We start from the raw sequence: 14,462 nt of genomic DNA on the forward strand, positions 1-14,462 counted from the left end.
AGTCAAGCCGCCTCTACAGACCTTGCCCTTTCTCATTCACCCGACCCCTCCTGTTCTTTTCTGATTTTTTTTTAACCATGTTCCTCCAGCAACTTGACGTGGCGGTAGCTGCAAATGAACCCTACTTCAGTCTCCTTTCTGCCCCCCTCCCGTCCCCGTTCACTCGCACACACAGCCAGATTTATCTTTCAGAAACTGCACCTCCATCGTGACCTCCCAGCCTTCAAAGGCTCCGCCGCATTGTGTGGTTGAGACAGGCTAGAGTCAGCCTAAACCAGTCTGCCTACTTGAGGCCTGGACTTAAAGTTGAATTGTTGGAGATTTTGTCTTGCTGTTGTTTGTTTGCTTGCCTGTTTTATTAGTTCGTACTTAATTCTGTATCGGTCTGCAAATTTGGGCAGTAATAAGTGATTTTTTTTTTTAAGCCACGCAATTCTTCAGTACGGACTCCAGAACTAATATTAAAACATTTTTAGACCTTTAATCAGCTCAGGAATTTAAATCTCGACTAAACGTTAACACATTATCTTGGGTTATTTATTACAAAGGTCATAGTATAATACACTGTCCAAAGTTTATCTTCCAACTTTTTCTAAGCAAGAATATTATCTCCCGAGGCTGACTTTCTTTAAACTTCCGTGACACCAAAATATGCCAAAGAGCCTGTTCTCATTTCTAACTCCATATTGGTACATCTTTACATTTCCCCTCCCCCACCCCGGAGTTCTTTCATATGCCATGATTAACAACCTCATCAGACTACACATAGGTTTTTGTTTTTATTGTTGTTGGGTTTTGGCTTTTTGAGTCAGGGCTTCTTTATGTAGTCCTGGCTGTCCTGGAACTCTGTCTGTAGACTATAGAACCCAGCCATGACAAGCTCAATAGAGGCCAGAGTCTCAGTAGCTTACCCTAAGGTAAACCTAATTCCAAGAAAGACCACAAACAGTCCACCCAGGCACCACCCAGAAACAGACCTTTCGAAGGAAATTCCTAACTTCCAACCATGTAGATAGGATTGTTAGGAATATTTCCTAACCGAGCCACTCCTCCAATGCAAAATAATCCCAATCAAACCAAATCAGATCAAATTAAAAGATATCCAGGTTTAATTAGACACCTGCTCCCTGGAGGCCCCTAAGGGAAATGGGAGCTGCCCAGCCCAGAGGAAGAGGGAAAACCACGCGTTTATTTTCTGGGGAAGCAGTTTAAATAGCCTGTGGGAGTGGTCTTGACCTTTCCTGGGGAGGGGTCAAGGTTCGAGGGTCAAAGAGGAGGGACCTCCAAAGACGGAGGCCAGAGACTGGAATTACAAGGATGACCTGCCAGCACACACCCATCAGTTTTCACCAGGACACCCCTAGATAAATGTCAGCCAATCAGGGGTCCTGAACCTTAGAAGTCCCTTACCCCAACCTCTGTTATTATAAAATTCCCAACCCAACTGAGCTCAGGGCTCTCTGATCACTCCTATACATTGGACACACAGAGGGCCCGAGTTTGAACTCACATAAGAATAAAGGCTCTTAGCTTTTACAAACAGGACTCGGTCTCCTAGTCCTGTTTTGGGAGGACTCTGTGATCTGGGCATAACAGACCAGGCTGGCCTCAAACTCAGTGATCCTCCCTCCTCTGCCTCCTGAGTGATAGGATGAAAGGTGTGTGCCATTACTACCTCCCATTAGGGTTCTTTTACCTAAGTTCATTTCCTCTGAAATGAACGTGGTCACCACCCGAAAACGACCCTAGATGAATAAATGACGCTCCACATGTGTGTATCGTCCTGAACCCTGAAGCCTACAATACTTCCTGCTCATTGCCATTTACAGAATAAAAACTCAGAAGTGTCCTCAAACTCAATTTTTCAAGCAAAGCTTGTTTGTTTGCTAGGAGTTGCCGTGTACCCCAGTGTAGCAGAGCATGTCTTTAATCCCACCACTTGGGAGGCAGAGACAGATGAGTTTAAAGCCAACCTGGTCTATGCAATAAGTTCCAGGACAGCCAGAGCTACATAGTGAGACTGTGTCTCAACCCCTCCCACACTCCCCGCCCAAAAAAACCCAACTCTGTCACCCCAACAAGAACTAAGAGTGCCTTCAGAGGATGAGCCATATTTCCCGCCCAAGCTGGGGTATTATCGATGAAATTTTAATATAAGCTCAAGCAGAAATGTTAAGGGAGAAAGAAAAACCCTCTCCAGAGCATAGATGTTGGTTTCTCTAAGAGGCACTACCACCTTTCTCTCTTCTTGGAGGTAAATTTCCTCAACCTTATTTCATAAACTATTCCATTTCTCAACAGATTATCTTGTAACTTATAACCTGGGTGAAAAACAAAACAGTGTAGAGAGGGCTGGAGAGATGGCTCAGAGGTTAAGAGCATTGCCTGCTCTTCCAAAGGTCCTGAGTTCAATTCCCAGCAACCACATGGTGGCTCACAACCATCTGTAATGGGGTCTGGTGCCCTCTTCTGGCCTGCATGTATACACACAGACAGAATATTGTATACATAATAAATAAAAAAAAAAACAGTGTAGAGGATATAGCACAGTTCTTCCTTGACACCACCAAAGCTTTACTGTCTGTTGTATGCATATCCTAGTTACTATGTTATAGCGTGCACGTGGATTAGGAACAGTCATGGCTGTGGACTGGCGCGTGCCAGCTTCCACTATCCTACTGCAACAAAGGTGTTATTTATATTAAGAGTCCTCCCCATGGGATTAAAGAGATGGCTCAGACATTATGAACAATGTCTGCCCTTGTAGAAGACTCAGATTCAGTTTCCAGAACCCACATGGGAGCTCACACCATCTATAAGTAGTTCTGTACAACCCAATGCCACCTTCTGGCCTCTTCAGGGACTGCATGTAGGTCATGTACATACATACATACATATATACATACATACATACATGCATGCAATCAAAACACTCACATATAAAAAGAAAATAACTGGTTGCTGCTAGCACACCCCTTTAATCCCAGCACATGGGAGGCAGAGGCAGGAAGATCTCTGTGAGTTCGAGGCCAGCCTGTACTACAGAGTGAGTTCCAGGACAGTCAGGACAATACAGAGAAACCCTGTCTGGAAAAAAAAAAAACAAAAATAAAATAATAATTAAATACTTCCTTTCCTAACATAGAAGTATGTTTTTTTTCTCCCCACTACACCTCCAGACAGGGTCTCACTTCATAACTCTGGCTGTCCTGGATCTCACCTGGTAGACCAGGCTGACCTTGAACTCACTGAGAACTACCAGCTCTTAGGTGAAAGTAAAGAACCTTCCTCTCTCCCCCCCCCATCCCCCGTTGTGTGTGTTTATGTGCATAGAGGGAATTGTACTTGACCATGTATCGCCATATAAAAAGGCTAGAGGTCAACCTCCCTTGTCTTCCTCTGTCACTCTCCACTGTACTTTTTGTTTTTGGTTTTTCGAGACAGGTTTTCTCTGTAGCTTTGGAGCCTGTCCTGCAACTAGCTCTTGTAGACCAGGCTGGCCTCAAACTCACAGAGATCCACCTGCCTCTGTCTCCTGAGTGCTGGGATTAAAGGTGTGCACCACCACCGCCTGGCCTTCTACGGTACCTTTTGAGACAAGGTCTCGCTGAACCTGGAGCTCACTCAAAGCCTGACTGGCCAGTGAGTCTGGATCTGTCTGTCTGTACTTCCAGTACGAGCTGTATGGATGTGTGTTGCCTGCTTTTACATGGGGACTAAGAAACCTTGGGTCCTCATGCCTCTGTAGCACTTTGCCCGCTGAGCCATCCGCTCTGTCCCCCAGCCCTGAAACTGTACCTTTAATAAGGTTTACTGGCTCTAACTTTATTATATTTCATGTTTAAGTTTTTACCAATGGTTCAGATTAATAACTCCAAATAAACCAAGCATCAGTGGCTCAGTCTTGGAACCCTGGCACTGGCAAGGCAGATTGATGGAAATTTGAGACTAGCCTGGGCTATGTAGTGAGTCCTAAGCCAAGCTACATATAAAACTGACTCAAAAAACAAAATTTCTTTAAAAGCAGAATCATTCATTAAAATGCCACACACAAGCCGGGCAGTGGTGGTGCATGCCTTTAATCCCAGCACTCGGGAAGCAGAGGCAAGAGGATCTTTGTGAGTTTGAGGCCAGCCTGGTCTACAAGAACTAGTTCTAGGACAGGTTCCAAAGCTACAGAGAAACCCTGTCTTGAAAAACCAAAAAATAAAATAAAATAAAAAATAAAATGCCATACACTGTGCCAGCTGCCCTACTGTCGGATCAGAGCGTTTCTAGGGGTGGAGATATGACCGTTAGCACAGCACTGACATCATGAGGGAGGCCTGGGTTTGAGTCTCAGTGCTAGAGACAAGGCAATGCCTCTTCTAGGGCCGTTAGCCTTTTCTTTAAAAAGAAAAGACAAAAGACTTATTTTTACATATGTGTCTATGTCTGTGCGTGGGTATTTGCAGATGTGTTTGGGTACCTGGAGGAGACCAGAGGAGGGTATTGAGTATCCTGACAGGGATGCGAGGAATGTACAAAGGTCCTCTGCAAGGGCAGCCACTGACCAGTCTCTCTAGCTCCCCCTCCTCCTATTCCTCTTACTTCACATGTTTATTTTGTGTGGGGTGAATTGGGGTGGGAACATGTCAGGGGACATGCATGTGAGGGCAGAGATGTGTGGGTGTATGGGGTACATGTCAGGGCACACATGAGGGCAGAGACATGTGGGTGTATGGGGTACATGTCAGGGCACACATGAGGGCAGAGACATGTGGGTGTATGGGGTACATGTCAGAGCACATGTGAGGGCAGAGACATGTGGGTGTATGGGGTACATGTCAGGGCACACATGAGGGCAGAGACATGTGGGTGCATGGGGTACATGTCAGAGCACATGTGAGGGCAGAGATGTGTGGGTGTATGGGGTACATGTCAGGACACATGATTCAGAGACATGTGGGTGTATGGGGTACATGTCAGAGCACATGTGAGGGCAGAGACGTGTGGGTGTATGGGGTACATGTCAGGACACATGATTCAGAGACATGTGGGTGTATGGGGTACATGTCAGAGCACATGTGAGGGCAGAGATGTGTGGGTGTATGGGGTACATGTCAGGACACGTGAGGGCAGAGACGTGTGGGTGCATGGGGTACATGTCAGAGCACATGTGAGGGCAGAGATGTGTGGGTGTATGGGGTACATGTCAGGACACATGATTCAGAGACATGTGGGTGTATGGGGTACATGTCAGAGCACATGTGAAGGCAGAGACGTGTGGGTGTATGGGGTACATGTCAGGGCTCACGAGAGGGCAGAGAACAAGTTTCAGGACTTGGTTATTTCACCTTTACCCACTAAGTCCCCCTCCCTTCTTTTGTTATTTCCCTTCTTTCATTTTCTTTTTTTTTCCTCCCCTCCTTCCCATTCTCTTTTTCAGATATATATGACCTGGAACTTAATAAATGTATGTGGAACTTGTTCTGGGTTTCGGTAGGTTTGTTTGCTATTTTAAGATATATTTTCATGGGGGCTGGAGAGATGGCTCAGAGGTTAAGAGCATTGCCTGCTCTTCCAAAGGTCCTGAGTTCAATTCCCAGCAACCACATGGTGGCTCACAACCATCTGTAAAGGGGTCTGGTGCCCTCTTCTGGCCTGCAGGCATATCCTCAGACAGAATATTGTATACATAATAAATAAATAAATATTTAAAAAAAAATAGAAGTCTGTCAAAAGCGAACAAGGCTATACTTGGGCGTTGAACTCACCTGCCAGGAAGCATGAGACCAGAAGTACTTTAAAGCTAACTTATGGTTTTGGGGAAGACTTTGTGGAGAGCTCGTCTTGGTTCATTTAATGAGGCCAGCTGAGTTTGTTCATCTGGGTTTATTTGGAGAAGAAGCAAACATTTTTATTATCAATGGTTTTCTTTTAATGTTCTGTATGTGTTTGTGAGTATACGGTTCAGGTGTGTAGGTGCTACAGCAGCCAGAAGGGGGCGATGGATCCCCTGGAGCTGGAGTTAGAGGCAGTTGTCAGCCGCAGCTCAGGAGTGTTAGAAACCAAACTTGAGTCCTCTGGAAGAGCAGCAAGTTCTCTTGACTGCTTGCTGAGCCACCTCTCCAACCCCAAAACAAACTGAATTTCCGCAACTGAAGCCAGTCACAGAAGTTAAAGCAAGGCACTCACTGGGCTAGGAGTGAGAGCAAGAGTTTATCCCCTGAATATCTAGTTGTGTTTCAGAGATAGCTCAGGCTGGGGATGTAGCTCAGCAGCACAGTCTTGCCTCGCTTGTGAGAGGCCTTTGAATTCAGTCCTCCGTATGGTAGGATCCATAGCTCAGTGATAAGGGTTGATAGCTCATAAGCCTGTAAATCTCCCAACCTGAGAGGTGATTCAGGAGGATCAGGCTCAACGTCACGGGCTTGTTGTGGCAGCACACACATTAAAATTACAGAGATTAGCAAGGCCCTTGCACAAGGATGGCATGCAAACCTGTGATGCCTTCCATTTATTTTTGTCTGTACAGTTTTGCTTGGATAACTGCAAACCTGGAAAAAACTGTTGCTGATGTTAATTCAGAACACAATGCTGTTATTAGTCCTACATATATTTATATATACATATGTAAATGCATACCACAGTACCCATTCCCACCAGCTAAGTTATTTCTGCCACCATAAAAAACTGTGTGACCGTGCGCTGGAGAGACGGCTCGCTGGTTAAGAGCACATGTTGCCTGTACAGAGGACCTGATTTGATTCTCAGCACCCATAAGGTAGTTCACAACCATTCATAACTCCAATTCCTGGGCATCTGATACTTCTTCTGATCTCAGTGGGCATCAGGCACATACATGTTACATATACATACAAATAGACAAAACCTCACATAAAATAAAGTAGATAAATTTAATTTTTAAAAATGTGTCCAAAAAATGTCGTTTGGGGAGAGACAAGCCCTTCCTCTTCTAGCTCACAAGGATTGCAAAATTAAGTTATTTTAGCCAGACAGTGGTGGCACATGTCTTTAATCCCAACACTTGGGAGGCAAGAGACAGGCGGATCTTCGTGAGTTCAAGACCAGCCTGGGTCAACAGAGTGAGTTTCAGGATAGTCAGGACTACACAGAGAATCCCCGTCTTGAAAAAATAAAATAAAATTGAAGTGCCTTGCACAGGGTCACACACTGAGACAATTGTCTGAATTGGTTTAGGAACTGGAGCCCTGGCCTCTTGGTCCAGAAGCAGACATCTCTAGTGAGTGACAACAGGGAGGGTAGAGATTTAGGACTCATTTGATTGTCTTTTTTTTTTCCTCTTTTTTTTTTATTTTTTTCATTCAAAAATTTACACTTCCTCCCCTCCTCCCATTCCCCTCCTGCTTCCCCACTCACCCTCCTCCCTTGCCCTCCCTCCTTAAGAGAGGGCAGGGAATCCTGCCCTGTGGGAAGTCCAAGTGTCCCCCCCCCCCAATCCAGGCCTAGGAAGCTTTGCATCCAAATAGACTAGGGTCCCAAAAAGCCGGTACATGCAGTAGAAACAAGTCCCAGTGCCTTTATCAATGGCTTCTCAGTCAGCCCCCATTGGCAGACACATTCAGAGAGTCTGGTTTGATTGCGTGTTCATTCAGACCCAGTCCAACTGGATTTGGTGAGCTCCCATTAGAACAGGCACACTATCTCAGTGGGTGGACCAATCCCTCATGGTCCAGACTTCCTTGCTCCTCTTCTCCCTCCTTCTGCTCTTCAACTGAACCTTGGGGCTTAGTCTGTTGCTCTGATGAGGGACTTTGTCTCTATCTCCATCCATCGCTGGACAAAGATTCTATGGTGATATTTGAGATAATCATCAGTGTGGTAGTGGGGCAAGGACAGTTCAGGTACCCTCTCCTCTGCTGCCCAAGGACCTAGCTGGGGACATCCCTGTGAACACCTGGGATCCCCACTGGAGCCAAGTCTCTTGTCAACCCTAAAATGGCTCCCTTAATGTAGTATTCTTCTTCCCTGCTCCTATATCTGCCCTTCCTCCATCTCCACCCTCCTACTCCCCCAAGCTCTCTCCAGTCTTTCCTTTCTCCCTTCTCTCTCCCCCTCTCCCCTTCCCCCAACTCCACCCCTTACCCCCACCCCCAAGCTCCCAACCCCAGTAGCACAGACAACAAGAGCAACAGTGAATAAATAGGACCTCCTGAAACTGAGAAGCTTCTGTAAAGCAAAGGACACTGTCATTAAGACAAAAAGGCATCTTACTGAACTCAAGAAACTGGACATGAAAATTCTAAATAACCCAATTAAAAAATGGGGTATTGAGCTGAAATGAGAATTCTCAGCAGACCAAGTTCAAATGGCCCAAAGACACTTAAGGTCATGCTCAACCTCCTAAGCAATCAGGGAAATGCAAATCAAAACAACTTTGAGATACCATCTTACACCTGTCAGGATGGCCAAAATCAAAAACACCAATGATAGCCTATGCTGGAGAGGATATGAAGTAACAGGAACAGTCATCCATTGATGGTGGAAATGCAAACTTGTGCAACCACTTTGGAAATCAGTGTGGCGGTTTCTCAGGAAATTCGGGATCATCCTACACCAGGATCCAGCAATACCACTCTTGGGAATATACCCAAGAGATGCCCTATCATACTACAAAAGCATTTGTTCAACTATGTCCATAGCAGCATTATTTGTAATAGCCAGAACCTGGAAACAACCTAGATGCCCTTCAATGGAAGAATGGATAAAGAAAGTGTGGAACATATACACATTAGAGTACTACTCAGCGGTAAAAAAAATAATGACATCTTGAATTTTGCATGCAAATGGACGGAAATAGAAAACACTATCCTGTGTGAGATAACCCAGACCCAAAAAGATGAATATGGTATGTACTCACTCATTAGTGGACTCTAGCCATAAACAAAGGACATTAAGCCTATAGTTTACAAGCCCAGAGAAGCCAAATAACAAGGTGAACCCAAAGAAAAACATATATAAATTATTTGATTGTCTTGAAGGCGTCAAGGTCTGTATTTAAAAGGCTAATTCGAGCCTGGCGGTGGTGGTACACGCCCTTAATCCCAGCACTCAGTGGGCAGAGGAAAGTGGGTCTCTCTGAGTTCCAGGTCAGCCTGGTCTACAGTGTGAGTTCCAGGAGAGGCACCAAAGCTACAGAGAATCCCTGTCTCAAAAAACAGAAAAAAAACAAAAGAGGCTAATTCAGCCATGAACGGCTGCCACAAACCTAGCAACTGCTTGGCACTACTTGCATAAAAGAAGAAAGAATAATCAGATAATGTCTCAGCTTGTGTTAATTAAATGCAGCACCAAGTAAAAGACACATTAAACAAGCAAGTAGGCAGAGATGGGTAATATTTTAAACACTGAAAGAAAGAGGTGTCAGTTATGATTTTAGCCAACCAACATGGCTGGCACTTCCGGGTTCCAGGGCCACGGGTGCGAACAAGTCCTCAGGCAAAAATACCTTGCCACCCGGTGGATCTTAAAAGGCCCTGCGTGAGCCAGGCGGTGGTGGCGCACGCCTCTAATCCCAGCACTCGGGAGGCAGAGGCAGGCGGATCTCTGTGAGTTCGAGGCCAGCCTGGTCTACAAGAGCTAGTTCCAGGACAGGAACCAAAAGCTACGGAGAAACCTTGTCTCGAAAAATCCAAAAAAAGGGCCTGGAGAGATGGCTCAGTGGTTAAGAGCATTTCCTGCTCTTCCAAAGGTCCTGAGTTCAATTCCCAGCAACCACATGGTGGCTCACAACCATCTGTAATGAGGTCTGGCGCCCTCTTCTGGCCTTCAGGCATAGAGACAGAATATTGTATACATAATAAATAAATAAATATTTTTAAAAAAAAGGCCCTGCGTGACCCACAAACCGCATGGTTGCAACACCTATGTATGACGCAGGTAGGTGTGCCCTTGTGTGCATGCGTATGACTTGTAGCTACATCATTGCCCTGTGCGCAGGAGCTAGGCAGCCTTTAAAAGCTGGACGCACCATCTTCGGCCCTCTCTTTCTGCACACCGACTTCATCAGGCCCGTACATGTCTCCTCTAATAAACTCCTAAGCATGTTTCTTGCGTGTTTCATGCTTCCCTCTCATTCGCGCCAGGTAATGTCAGTGTCCTTTTGGGAAAGATGGTCAGAAGGCGGACTTAGAGCAGTGGTTCTCAGCCTGTGGGTTGCGACCCTTTTAACACACCTCTATCTCCAAAATTATTTATATTACGACTCATAACAGTGAGGAACCTGCTTGACTCCATTCTGAAGGCAGGAGCCATTATGCTGTATTTTAAAAAATAAGTTTCTATTTATTGTGTGAGTTGTGTTGTTCTGTTTCTTGGAATCGTTGCCAGCCTATAACCTTGATTTGTTTTTGAGGACACCCTTACCCACCCTGATGACTCTCTGACCTTCCCAGCCAGGATTTGGAGGACAAGAGGACAAACATCTTCAACATCCCTATGTCCCACTCCTTCAGCACGCAGTGCCTGATTTCCAAACTTCCCAGCAAGGACTAACATCATCATTATCCTTGAGCGGAAAGTACGCTCTAGCAAAGCTTGAATTTTTGTTACATTAAGAAAAAGCCTTAAATCGGGGAGTAGTTGCGCTCACCTTTAATTCCAGCACTAGGAGGCAGAGGCAGGTAGATCTCTGAGTTGGAGGACAGCCTGGTCTATAGAGAGAGTTCCAGGACAGGCAAGGCTACACACACACACACACACACACACACACACACAGAGAGAGAGAGAGAGAGAGAGAGAGAGAGAGAGAGAGAAAACCCTGTCTCAAAAAAATTAAAAAGAAATAATTTATTAATTTTGGTGTGAGTGTTGTACACGTCATGGCACTGTGGAAGTCAGAGGACAACTTGCAAGTGTTTTCTGTCATGTTGGTTCTATTGGGCACTCAGACTTGGCAGCAAACACATGGACCCACTGAATTCATCTCATAGACCCTAAACATAATTTTTTTCTTTTGGTTTTTCGAGACAGGGTTTCTCTGTAACTTTGAAGCCTGTCCTGGAACTAGCTCTTGTGTCTGTGTGTGGGTTTGTGTACATGTGTTTGAGTGCGGGCAGAAACCAGAAGAGGATTGGAGTCAGATATGGTGATGACCTGCCTGATGTGGGTGCTAGGAATGGAACCCAGCTCCTTCAGAAGAGCATCAAGTGCTCTTAACTCCTGAGCCATCCATCCCTCCAGCCCTTAAAGTCCATCTGTCCTTCCTTCATTTCTTCCTTTTATTTCTTTCTTTTTGGTTTTTTTGTTTTGTTTTGTTTTGTTGTGAGTTTTGTTTTTCAAGACAGGGTTTCTCTGTATAAGGGTCCTGGCTGTCCTGGAACTCACTTGGTAGACCAGGTTGGCCTTGAACTCACAGAGATCCACCTGCCTCTGCCTCCCAAGTACTGGGATTAAAGGCATGCACCACTGCCTGGTGTCTTGTATAGATTTTTAATAACTAGAACCAAAATCTGGACTAGAAATACAGGACGGTTGGAATTCGCCACCAAATAATTTCTCTCCTTGTCTCCTCCAGGAACAATGGGAGCCACAGCCTTTTTGCTCCGTTAGTGAAATACTTTGTACAACAAGTCCCTAGGTTAATAATTGATCTAACAGGGGTAAAAATCCATGTTCCTTTGCCATGATGCATCAGATTTCATTTTTGCCAAGGACTTAGTTATTGCACACTGATAATATAACTCAGTGTGATGTCACCAGAGCATTCTAGAACATAGCACGTCATCCACAGTGCCCTAGGCAGCGGCAGATAACCTCCTCTGTAGTGTTAGCACCATAATCTTTCTGATAGACCTGACTGGAAAAAAGAAAAGGACCCAAAGAGACAAGGTCACACCTAGGTAATGTTTAAGTTGACTATATGTATCTCAAAACAGAGACTTTTTATGTAGGCATTCACCTCCCCATGACTGGTGATTGCACCTAGGCCCTCAAGAATGCCAGGCAAGCACTGGGGTTGTGGTTTTTTTTTTTTTTTTTTGGTTTTTCGAGACAGAGTTTCTCTGTGGCTTTGGAGCCTGTCCTGGAACTAGCTCTGTAGACCAGGCTGGTCTCGAACTCACAGAGATCCGCCTGCCTCTGCCTCCCGAGTGCTGGGATTAAAGGCGTGCGCCACCATCGCCCGGCTTGGGGTTGTGTTTTAAAGTGAATTTTTATTGAAGTATGTAGATACTCAAAAGAACACAGTATTGGTTGGGCATTCATCCCAGCACTTGGGAAGCAGAGGCAGGTAGATCTCAGTGAGTTCGAGGGCAGTCTAGTTTACATAATGAATGTAAGCCAGAGAGATACACAGGGAGACTCTGTCTCAAAATACAAAAACAAAAATAAAAATTCAGAAACAAAGTGATTTCTAAGCCAGTCAGCCAGCCAGGGCTACAGCACAAGACTATGTCCTCAACAAACACATGAGTTAATTAGTGTTTGGCTTTGATGAGTTTCTAAAAGGTACACAGCTGATAATGTTCAGAGGCTGTGAAACTGAATGTCATCACTACCTGGCTGGTCTCCAGACACATCCCCACCACACACTCCCACCCATTTCTCCCTGCTTCTCCCTTTCCTCCCCATTATATGCTAGGGAGGTACTCTGTCTCTGAGCTGCAGCTCCAGGTCAGCATTATATGTAATGTTATTTACTTATTTTTAAATTTTTAAGATTTATTATATGTATGTATGTGTGTGTGTGTGTGTGTGTGTGTGTGTGTGATAGGGTCTCTCTACATAGCCTTGCTGTCCAGGAACTCACTATATAGACAGGCTAGCCTTCAACTCACAGACATCTGCCTGCCTCTGCCTCCTATATGCTGGAATGAAAGGCACGTGCCACCATACCTTGCATACTTTATGTGTGTGAATGTTTTGCCTGCATATATGTGGATGCACTACATGCCTGCCCAAAGAGATTAGAAAAGGAGATGGAATCCCCTGGAACTAGAGTCCATTGGTTGTGAGCTGCCATGTGGGCTCTAGGAATTGAACCTGGGTCCTCTGCAGGAATGGGTGCTCTTAGTTAAACCAATAAGTTGAGCCAATTCTCCAGCCATGGTTTGTTGTAGAATACATACTTTAACTATGTAAAGATGTGCTACATTTGTTTATGTTGTGGACTATTACTTTAATTATGTATAGATGTATTGCTGTTTTACCTTGCCTGCCTAAAGCGCCTGGTTGGTCTAATAAGAAGCTGAATGGCCAATAACTAGGCAGGAGAGGTGGTGTTACTCTCTTGGTACAGTTTGTGCACCACTGTACCATATGCGAACTGGGCAAGGGCCTGGAGATTGAAAGAACACACAAGAGACCTGGGTCATTCTAAAGATCAGCCGAATGCCATGCTGTTTATTCAAATTTAGGGAAAACCTTAAATACATAGTTGCTGCACAATGGAATACCCTCCAGGCAGGTGGGAAATTACCACGCCCAAGGTGGAGTCAACAATGCCCTGCAGGTAATCACCAGGCAGAGCAGAGGGAGCAGCAGAAAAAACAGGAAACACTGGCTGGCCAAAAACTGTCCTCAAAATGAACCCCAGGAGCAGGAGTAGACCCATGGGCCCTACAGAGAGGGATAGGCGGGATTGTCATGCAGAGAGATTAAGTAGGAGGAGGAATCTAAGCTCAAGAGACTGAGAGAAGAGAATAAGAGAGAAAGAGAGGGAGATGCCCAGGGCCAGCCAGACACACAGAAGCAGGAAAAGTAGGACATACAGAATGAAAGAAAGACAAAAAGCCCCAAGACAAAACATAGATAATGAGAGACAGATTCAATTAAATTATAAGAGCTAGTGGGACAAGCAGAAACTAAGGCTGCGCACTCATAACTAATAATAAGTCTCTGTGTCCTGATTTGGGAGCTGGTTGGTGTCCTAAAGAAAGCCAACTACACAGAGTTTTTGTTTTTTTGGTATTTTCCAAAAAAAAAAAATAACTTACTTTAAAAAAATATTTGGTTTTATTTATTTATTGATTTTTTTTCAAGACAAAGTTTCTCTGTGTAGCACTGGCTGTCTTAGAACTTGCTCTGAGACCAGGCTGGTTTGGAACTGGGAACTCCACCTGCCTCTGCCTCCTGAGTGCTGAGATTAAAAGTGTGTGCCACCACAGAGCAGCGATTTTTTTAAGGCTGTGTGTATGTGTGTGTCTGTATGTGGGTTTGTGTACTATTCTTGGAGGTCAGAAGAGGGGTCACATCCCCTGAAGCTTGAGTTTCTGGCAGCTATAAGCTGCCCAGTGTGTGTGCTGGGAACTGAACTTGGGTCCTCTGCAAGAGCAGTACACATTCTGACCTGCTGAGCCAAGTCTCTAGCCCTGTGGTAGTCTGAATGTCATTGGCTCCCATATGCTTATGAGGAATGGTGCTATTAAGAGGTGTGGCTTTGTTGGAGTGGGTGTGGCCATGTTGGAAGAAGTGTATCACTAGGGAGGTGGGCTTTGAGG

The 14,462-nt window shown here is 45.1% G+C and overlaps 1 pseudogene; it reads left to right on the forward strand.

Annotated features, from left to right (window-relative positions):
• The first annotated feature begins 6,409 nt into the window (after positions 1–6,409).
• LOC121459943 lies at positions 6,410–6,505 on the forward strand (annotated as a pseudogene).
• The last annotated feature ends 7,957 nt before the right edge of the window (positions 6,506–14,462 follow it).

This window comes from Microtus oregoni, unplaced genomic scaffold (genome assembly GCF_018167655.1).
Source record: "Microtus oregoni isolate MIOR12 unplaced genomic scaffold, Mior012 000019F_ref0000042, whole genome shotgun sequence".
NCBI lineage: Eukaryota > Metazoa > Chordata > Mammalia > Rodentia > Cricetidae > Microtus > Microtus oregoni.